Source organism: Pseudorca crassidens, chromosome 21, assembly GCF_039906515.1.
Source record: "Pseudorca crassidens isolate mPseCra1 chromosome 21, mPseCra1.hap1, whole genome shotgun sequence".
Taxonomy (NCBI): domain Eukaryota; kingdom Metazoa; phylum Chordata; class Mammalia; order Artiodactyla; family Delphinidae; genus Pseudorca; species Pseudorca crassidens.
In genome coordinates this window covers 16,210,278-16,220,772 of record NC_090316.1, presented here as the reverse complement: position 1 = coordinate 16,220,772, position 10,495 = coordinate 16,210,278, and the positions used below count along the sequence as shown (strand labels likewise).

The following is a 10,495-nucleotide window of genomic DNA, read 5'->3' as shown; positions in this document are numbered from 1 at the left end:
TGTGTAACAGAACAATAAAACCTGACTCCCTACCTGCTCCACTTCATCCCATGAAATGGTGAGATGCTTTGGAATAATGGTGTGTCATAACACAAGGATCACAGCTGGTCATAACTTCATTATTAATTCAACACATATTTATGTAAGACTGTGCACGGTGCCTGGATACAAGATAATTTGAGAAGGCTTCTTTTCTCTGTTGTCTTTGCCGAGGTATAAAAATAAAACATTGTCTTCTGTTGACTAAGACAGTCTTCAGAAGCTGTGGATCTCCCATCAGTTAAAAAGATATTGTCTATTTCAAAATTCTCAGAGGATTTGATGGAAGTCTAGCAGATGCCTGAGTTTTGCTCCTTTGTTCCCGCACCACAATGGCTCTTCAGATGCTAAAGAAGAATTTAAGAAAGCCTTTCCCGGCTTTCCTGGTGGCGCAGTGGTTGAGAGTCCGCCTGCCGATGCAGGAGATACGGGTTTGTGCCCTGGTCCGGGAAGATCCCACATGCCACGGGGAGGCTAGGCCCGTGAGCCATGGCCGCTAAGCTGTGCGTCCAGAGCCTGTGCTCCGCAACGGGAGAGGCCACAACAGTGGGGGCCCGCGTACCACACAAAAAAAAAAAAAGAAAGAAAGAAAGCCTTTCCCTTCCTCTGTAAGGTGATACTGTTCCATGGTCTTGTGGTTCTTGAATACAGTTATATTAACACTTAATTTACATTTTCAAAACAAAGAGTATTAAGTTTACATATTGTATTAGGAGTTTGGGTAATGTTCTAGGGCAGAATACTAAACTTATTGTTCTTTTTTTTCTTACTTTGGTTTTTTAAAAAATAAGTTTTTGTTTAAAAAAGTTTAACATGATGTACAAATTAAATGACAATGTGCCCCAAAGTAAAGCCGAAAAGATTATTGGAGCTTTATCCTAGCAGTTTAGCTTTGTAGGGGAGGAAGAATAATTTCCCCTCTGACTCTGAGTTCTTAGCTGAGACCCCTGTAATAAAAGACAGAGTAACAAGAGAAAAGCAAACAGAAGTTTATTAACATGTGTACCTCATGTATACACGGGAGATACCCCGCGGAAAATGAGTCATTCAAAATGGTGTCTTAGAACTCTGGCTTATATAACATCTGCAACTGAAGACATAAGAGAGATATGGGGCAGACCAGTCTTGGGGGTGATGGGGGAGTGGGTTATGAACATTTAAGTCATTGCCTTCTCCATTGACAAGGGTCTAAAGTTGTCTCCAGGGATTAACCTTTGTCCTTCCCGGTAGAGAAGGGAGGAGGGACGCCTTTGTAAATATATGTCCTCCTTTTAGACAAATGGGGGAAGATGGAGCTTTTCTTGTATCCATTTCTTCTCAACTGCCTTCAGCTCAAAATAATTGCTATGCCAAAGTGGCATATTCTGGGGTGATATATTCTGCTACCTCTCAGGACTGAAAGTAGAAAAGTCAGTCGTTCTGTGGATCCAGGTGTTAAATTGGAAATCATGAGCTGCTGTCTTAGCCTATCAGAGGGACTTGGGAGCAGAGGAAATCCATTCACCAAGAAAGAAAAAGGTAGATGTGAAATGATTGCAGATTTAGCAAGAGATCATATTTCTTGGTTTTCCAACATTTTGGTTTCTTGCCTGGTATTCTTGAGTCTTAGCTACATTCCTTGCCCTAAAGACTTATAATAAATCCCCTGCTTTTGCTACAGTACCCTTGAATTGGCTTCTCTTCCTTGAAATGGAAAACACTCCTAGCATAGAAATTGTTTTCTGGAAGTGAGTTTGCAAGTTACAGACCATCTAAGAAAACGGTTGTCAAAGCAGATGGGGTGAGAAGTGGGTAGTCCTAGAAACAAAAGAGAGGATGATAAACTGTGTTCTGTTCTTGCAGCCTTTCAAGGAAGTAAAATGAGAGCAAGAAGGAGAGAGGTCTGAGGCCAAGGCTACCCAACCAAAAGCAGACAGAAAAGCAGAGTTGGAATCCAAGTGGGTACCAAGATCCTTTCTGACCAAAGCCAGACATCTAACTGCTCAAAGTCCATCTAAAAAGCATCTAAAAAGACACAGATCAATACAAGTAGGTTCCGTATTGTGATCGTTTTTAAAACTAAAATTGGTGTGTTTATTGAGAAAATGTATAATCTCGGCAATTAGAATGGGAATATCTGGGAAAAACCAGATGCACTAAGGACTTCAATCCCCGAACTCCAGCTTTAACTCCCCAAATCCTCTATGTGCTCCAACCCCACCATTTATCCCAACAGGTAAATATGGTGAGGCCTGTCCCCATTGTAAAGCAGTTCAGCTCAAATCAATTTGGGAGCACAGGTGACATTTCATGATATTATACACTGGAGGAAAAAAGTGCCAACATAAGCTAAAGAAAATGACAAATGGGAAATAGTTTCAATGCATACAACATAGGGTTTATATTCAAGATATATAAGGAATTCCTACAAATCAGTTTGCAAATGATGAATAACATAAAAAAAAACAGGCAAAGAAAATAGTTTACATTAGAAGAAATACAAATAGGTAATGAATATATTTTAAAAAGTTTAATCTCCAGAGTAATCAAAGTAATGCAAATTAAAATAGGATGCCATATTTAGCCTATAAAATTGGCATAGAATATATATATCATTATTTTTTCCAGTTTCGTTGAGATACAATTTACATACATAACTCTATAAGTTTAAGGTTTAATAAGTTTAGTTCGCATCCATCTTCTCATATAGATACAATAAAAAGTAAAAGCAAAAAAAGAAAAAATGTTTTAACATGCGATATTAGTAGAAGAATAAGGAAATGGGGCATCCTCAGGTATTACAGCTAAGAATGTATTGGTACAGCTTCATGCAGGGCATTTAATAATATGCAGCAAAATCCTAAAGAAATGTTCTACTGCTGGGAATTGTTCTAAAGATAGATATGCCCCCAAAGATCTATTCAAGGATATTCAGTTGGGAAAACGAAAAACATCCTGATTTCCAGCAGTGGAATAATGGTTAAGTAAATGTTGGCATCCTATATCATAGAATCTATGTAGCCATTAAAAATTGCTTTCCAAGAAAATTTAAGAACTTAAAAAAATACCTATGTCATAACATTTGTTGAAAATATACACTTCTCCATATAAAGCCTAACCTCACGTTGATGTAAATACATACACACACACTATTACCGAACCACACGTGGGTCTGCTCCCAAGTAAAGCGAATCTACTGACACCGCGTTGAGGTGAAGGAAAGTGCAGCGTTTACTGCAGGGCCAAGCAAGCAGTCCAGGCAGCTAGTGCTCAGACGGCCTGAACTTGCTGATGGGTTTCAGGGAAATGTTTTTTCCCTGAAAAAGACAGGGTGAGGGAGAGGGTTGTGGGGTACGTGATCAGCTCATGGACATTCTTCTGTTAGGTTGGTGATGAGGTAATCTGGAGTCAACATTATCAACTTTCTGGTTCCAACTGGTCTGGGGTCTAGGTGCTTGTGGTCAACAAGCAGTTAACTTCTTCCACCTGGTGGGGGTTTCAGTATCTGTGAAACAGCTCAAAGGATTTGGCTCAGAATATGATCTATAGCCCTTGAGGAGGAACTAAAGGTCACTGACTTCAATGGCTAAACTATTACTATTTTGTCTTGCTTGACTGTTTTCCTTTGTTTCTGCATTTTCTCACTTCTGTAATTAAATTTATTCTTTGGAACTGGGCAAAGGCCTAGGAGGCTAAAGTTCTTCCACAAACAAGAGGCAGGCAGAGGAGGACAAGGGTGGGCGGGCAGGGGGCAGGAAGGCCCCTTAGGGCTCTTCTCTGCTCGATTACAATACCTGTATGTATATGTATGTATGTGTGTGTGTGTGTGTGTGTGTGTGTGTGTGTGTGTGTGTGTGTGTGGTGGGGGGAGTGGTATAAATGGACCCTCACAGAATAAAGCCTGAAAATATCACAAAAAGTACATCAAATTGTCAGTAGTTGTTATCTGTACTTGCTGGAATCACAATTTTTCTTTTCTTTTTTGTTTTCCGAATTTTCTGTAATAGGTATTATCTTTGTCATCAGAATAAGTTATATTTCAAAAGAAAGTCATGCCAAAAAGTACATGTATTTTGCTCAAGCAATCACAAAAAGTGCTTGTTATATTTAAGTTACAGTTAAGGTTATATTTCTATATTTCAATTTGTGATTTGTTTGAGAGCAAATATGTTCACAAGGAAATCCCCCTCTTTCCTGGAATATGGATCTAAGCTTCCTTCTTGCCCTTAACGCAACCTTATTCAGCATGTGCGATTTCTCCAAGTTAATTGCATGAGACTCGTAAAACTGGGGATTTTTAAATACATTTCAACAATGTTTAGAATACGTTGCCTAGTAATTTAATAGAAAACATTTCCAGAACTCTCACTTCTAGCTACAAAAAAATTTTGAATCAGTTGTATTTCTGAAAATGCTGCCTTTGCTTAACTTTAATCCTGATAAAGAGAGTTGTCTGCCCCACCCTTCTTCTTCTTTTTTTTTTTTTTTGACACCATATTTCTCTAGCCCCTCCTCCTCCATGTTCTGCAGAGCTGGTCAGTTGGAAAAGTAGACAAATGCATAAAGGCATCGAAGTCAACAGCAGATAAGGAGACCAAGAGTCTCAAAGGAGAATTCAGCATGAGAGAAAGAGAGTCTGGGCTAGTGACCCCTGTTATCCTCTGGGTGCCTTCACCTGGCATTTGAATGCAGGGCAGTGCTTAATGTCTTGTCCTTGTTAGTACAAGTGCAGTCAGGCTTTCCCTATCCTCAGGTTCCACATCTGAGGATTCAACCAAATGCGTATTGACAATGTTCAGGAAAAAAGATTTCAGTAAGTTCCCAAAAGCAAAACCTGAATTTGTCACGTGCAGGCTATTATTTACGTAGCGTGGAGAATGTGTGTATGTTATTTGCAAATACTACACTATTTAATATAAGGGACCTGAGCATCCACAGATTTTGTTATGCATGGGGGTCCTGGAACCAATTCCGCCTCGGATACCAAGGGCTGACTGTATATTACCTGAAACCCACACGTGCGAGAATTTAAGGCACTGTTAGAAGCTGGCTGGGAGATACCTTGGGGCCAATGGGACTTTGTTTAGGAATTTCACATCAATCGCTTGCTTAGCAATTTCATAACCAAGATAGTAAAAATCGCTTTTAACTAGAGTGAACTCTCTACCCTCTCTCACTCTGTAGCTGTTGGCTACAAGTCACATAGTCACCATGACTCTCAATTCCATTAAGCATAAAAGGAAGGACTTGAATTACATCAGATGCTTAACTGAGGCATCAGAAGGTCCATGAATATGTGAAATTATAAGCAAAATTATATGCATTTTTTGAGAGACAAGATCCATAGCTTTCACTGGATTCTCAACTCATGTATCCAAAGAGATTACAGCCCCCTGAGTTATACAATCTCTAAATTCCATTCAACATTAATATTCCATGATTCTCCATTTATGCATATTTTAGATAGTGCTTTTACCTAATTAGAGAACTTTATTTCATACCATGCTTGGTTTACTTAGATTTCAAATTGGTGAATATTATTATTTCTCCCAATAGTGGAATATGAAGTGAATATTATTATTTCCTCTCATGTGTAAGGCATTTTGTGACAGGGGTGTGTATATATATGTAGCCGCAAGAGAACAAAATGCAGAAAACTTATTAAAACAACAAAAAAATGATACAAATGAACTTATATACAAAACAGAAATAAACCCACAGACATAGAAAACAAACTTATGGTTACCAAAGGGGAAAGTGGGGGGAGAGATAAATAGGAGTTTGGGATTAACAAATATATACTACTGTTTATAAAATAGATAACCAACAGGGACCTACTGTATAGCACATGGAACTCTACCCAATATTTTATAATAACCTATAAGGTAAAAGATCTGAAAAAGAACATATAAAGAAATATATATATATATGACTGAATCACTTTGCTGTACACCTGAAACTAATAGTGTTGTAAATCAGCTATACTTCAATTTAAAAAAGTTAACCATCAATTATATTTCACATCAATGGTAGAAATTTTGCAATTACACAGTTTGCTGGTTTAGTTGATGTAATTAAAATATTTTAAATTTCATACATGTTAAGAAAACTTTTACACAGTGTTATCTCTGTATGATCCTGATGTTGACCTTAGGATAATATTTTTAAAGAGTAGGTTGCAAAGAAGTTGGGAAGCCCTAGAACTGTGATTCCAACATCCCAACCCCACAACATATAATTAACTACAATGAGTTCAGAATCTTCAGATTTTCATTCCCTGCTTGACATCAATAATGGAAGATATCTATTCCCATTCGACTCTCTGCCATTTACATAGTCTTTCAAGAGACTGCATTAGAAGTGGCTTAATGATGGTGCAGGCTCATAGCATCTTGTTGCTGTACAAGCTGACTTCAGATGTGTTGGGAAATTCTGTCCGGGAACAAACACTGCAGCGTCTCTGCCAGGCGCACAGAATCAACATGCCAGAGCACAGTCCTCTTTCCCGACCAGCCAAGCTGGGCACACAGAGCTAGTCTCTCTGGTTCAGAGCACTCCACAATGATGTCTTACTGTGGGGCGGATACCATATTCTCTAAACAACAAAAGAACAGCCTGGCCCTGTGGAAAGCAGGGATTTTTTGTTTTTGTTTGTTGGTTTTTTGTTTTTTGGGCGCTCTGGATCTTAGTTCCCCTACTGGGGATTGAACCCCAGCCCACGGCACTGAAAGCACCAAGTCCTAAGCAGGAAAAACAAATTCCCAAGCAGTTTGTTTTTATTTTTGAAGTGGTTGACTTTGGATTGTTGGAGCTCCTAAAAAGGTCTTACAAAGGCTTTATATTCTGTCATTTGATTCTTAGATTCCTCATCTCTTTGGGTTTTGAAAAGTAACACTACCACATATTCTATGTGTCCTTTTGCCCCCAAAGAATCCAGTGAATTTGTAAATAAAGCTGGAAATAAAACAGTTAAAAAGAATTATGGGACAACCAGATAAACAAAACGTGATCTATACATACAATGAAATATTATTCAGCCTTAAAAAGAAAGGAAATTCTGACACATGCTACAACATGGCTGAACCTTGAAGACATTATGCTCAGTGAAATAACCCAGTCACAGAAGGACAAATACTGTATGACTCCAATTCTATGAGAGACCTAGAGTATTCAGACTCATAGAGACAGAAGGTAGGGTGGTGGTTGTCATACTTCTGGGGGAGGAATTAGGGGTTATTGTTTACTGGGTTTGTAATTTCAGTTTGGGAAAATGAAAAAGTTCTGGAGGTGGATGGTGGTGATGATTACATAACAATGTGAATGGACTAATACCACTGAACTGTACACTTAAAAATGATTAAAATGGTAAATTTTGTTATGCATATTTTACCGCAAATTTTAAAAATCCATTGAATTTTTTAAAATTATGAGACAATAAGGGAAATTTGAACACTGACTAGATATACAATGATACAAAGGAAGCATTGTTCGGTGTTTTTTTTCTAAGACTATCTTTTCGAGGTACATAATGAAATATTTACAGATAAAATTATATGATAGTGACTTCCCTGGTGGTGCAGTGGTTAAGAATCTCCCTGCCAATGCAGGGGACACGGGTTCAAGCCCTGTTCCGGGAAGATCCCACATGCCACGGAGGAACTAAGCCCGTGCGCCACAACTACTGAAGCCCACACACCTAGAGGCCGCGCTCCACAACAAGAGAAGCCACGGCAATGAGAAGCCCACGCACCCCAATGAAGACTAGCCCCCGCTCACCGCAACTAGAGAAAGCCCGCGTGCAGCAACGAAGACCCAATGTAGCAAAAAATAAAATAAATAAATAAATAAATAAAAAGAGAAGACAATAAAAAAATAATAAAATAAATTTTAAAAAATGATATGATAGCTATCATTTGGGTATAGAGGATACAGTTTTGGCTATGAGTTGATTAAATTTTTAAAAAAGAAAAAAAGAAGACCAAGGCTATTTAAACATGCATTGCTGACGTGGATGAATCTAGAGACTGTCATACAGAGTGAAGTCAGAAAGAGAAAAACAAATATCGCATATTAATGCATATATGTGGAACCTAGAAAAATGGTACAGATGAATCGGTTTGCAAGGCAGAAATTGAGACACAGATGTAGAGAACAAACGTATGGACACCAAGGGGGGAAAGCAGCGGCAGGTGGGGATGGTGGTGTGATGAATTGGGAGATTGGGATTGACATGTATACACTGATGTGTATAAAACAGATGACTAGTAAGAACCTGCGGGCTACCCTGGTGGCGCAGTGGTTAAGAATCTGCCTGCCAATGCAGGGGACACGGGTTCGAGCCCTGGTCTGGGAGGATCCCACGTGCCGCGGAGCAACTAGGCCCATGAGCCACAACTACTGAGCCTGCGCATCTGGAGCTTGTGCTCCGCAACAAGAGAGGCCGTGACAGTGAGAGGCCCACGCACCGCGATGAAGAGTGGCCCCCGCTAGCCACAACTAGAGAACGCCCTCGCACAGAAACGAAGACCCAACACAGCCAAAAATAAATATAAATAAAAATTAAAAAAAAATAAGAACCTGCTTATTAAAAAAATAAATAAAATTCAAAAAAAAAAAAAAGCATAGGAGAGGACCTTGACTAGTTGGAGGCCATCTCTGAAGGCCCTGGGTCCCTGGGTCTGGCTTTTGGAGACTTCAGAGGAGGCTGGAGAGTTTGCATCCTCACCTCCAGCCCCAAGGCAGTATTTGCCACTATCAACTGTCAACGGTTTCCAACCAGGGGCGGTACATCCCTCCAGGCAGTGTTTGACAATGTATGAGACCATTTCTTATCTGCTTTTGGTTATTACAAATTAGCACTTAATGAGCAGGGTCCCGGGATCTAATATCCTACAATGTGCCAGACAGTCCTTCCCCACCAAGAACTGTCCCACTTAAAATGCTTGTGGAACCCCTGTTGAAAGCTGACAGAATAAAACCTGTGAAAATACTCCAAAAAAACCCAAAAAACAAAACATGCATTGCTGTTAACCTTACATAAATGAAATCAAATATAGATTATAGATTATTTTTAACCAAAATCTGTTATGCATTACATTATTATCTATACCTTTTGGTTTGCCTAAAATATTCAATATTTTTCAAATGTTTTCCTATTATTCTGATTATAAACATGTTAATATGTTTGTCAGTACTATATTCTACAAGATACAAACTTCTAGAAAGCATTCACTGTGTTCTTCTGAATAATCCTTCAGCCTAATCAAAAAAACATAGTGACTTGTTTGAGATCATAGAGAAAATAAAAATTAGTCCTTTGGAGTCTAATTCCAGTGTCATTATTTTTTAGGACTCACTTTTTTCTTATTATGCAACTTGGCTAGAATTAAAAAAAAAAAAAAGGTGTACTATCACCATAGAATCTGCCTAAACACTAACATAGACTTAATACTAATTTAATTTAGTTTCATCTAAGAGCAAACTGAGGTATATAATTCTCTAAATTGTATACTTCTTGAGAACAAAATTTGTTCTTTTAATCTAGAAAATGATAAATACTTTTATTATTTAATAAAATAATAAATATTTGACTAAGAAAAGAATGTCCAGTTATAAGACTGGTCACAACAGAATATTTGTACTAATAAATATTTGACTAAGAAAAGAATGTCCAGTTATAAGATAAATAAGTACTAGGGATATAATGTACAACATGATAAATATAATTAACACTACTGTTCATTATATATGAAAGTTGTTAAAGGGAGTAATTCCTAAGAGTTCTCATCACAAGGAAAAAAATATTTTTTTCTTTTTCTGTTATTTTGAAACAGAAAATAACCAACAGGGACCTACTATATAGCACACGGAACTCTACCCAATATTTTATAATAACCTATTTTTTCTGTTATTTTGTATATATTTGAGATGATGGATGTTCACTAAACCTACTGTGATAATCATTGCATGATGTATCTATATCAAATCATTATGCTGTACACCTTAAACTTACATAGTGCTGTTGTCAATTATATCTCAATAAAACTGGAAGAGAAAAAGAATGAAAGAAATGAAAGAAAGAAAGAAAAGGAAGGAAGAAAGGAAGAAAGAAAGAGGGAGGGAGGAAAGAAGGAAGGAAAGAGAGAAAAGAATGTTTAGAACCATATTTTTGGAGTTCCTATGCTGATCTGTAAACCATCATCACATACTTGGAAAAGAAGTATAGTATTACTTTGACTCGATGCGTAGATTGATATTAATTTAAAATAAATCTCCTCACTCCATCCCAGTTGTGACGGCCTTTGCATTATTCTTGAAGATCCGGAACACTGTCCACTTATGAATCCCTCTATTTGGAAATCTCTCTCCTAAGACATTTGCATGAAATTCCTTTCCGCAATTTTTCTTCTTACCTTCCCTAGAGACCTTCTCTAACCACCCCAACTAAATTGGCTCCACACTCCTACCCTTTTTAACT

The 10,495-nt window shown here is 37.9% G+C and overlaps 1 protein-coding gene across 1 annotated transcript in view; it reads right to left on the bottom strand.

The window, feature by feature from the left end:
- Window positions 1-1,007: 1,007 nt before the first annotated feature.
- Window positions 1,008-10,495, bottom strand: part of LOC137216203 (uncharacterized) — a 49,118-nt gene continuing 39,630 nt past the window's right edge. Inside the window, exons 6-7 of the mRNA XM_067722120.1 lie at window positions 6,917-6,972; window positions 1,008-3,523 (exon numbers count right to left, since the gene is read on the bottom strand). The gene's annotated coding sequence lies outside the window, so the exon portion shown is untranslated. The remainder of the gene's footprint in view (window positions 3,524-6,916; window positions 6,973-10,495) is intronic.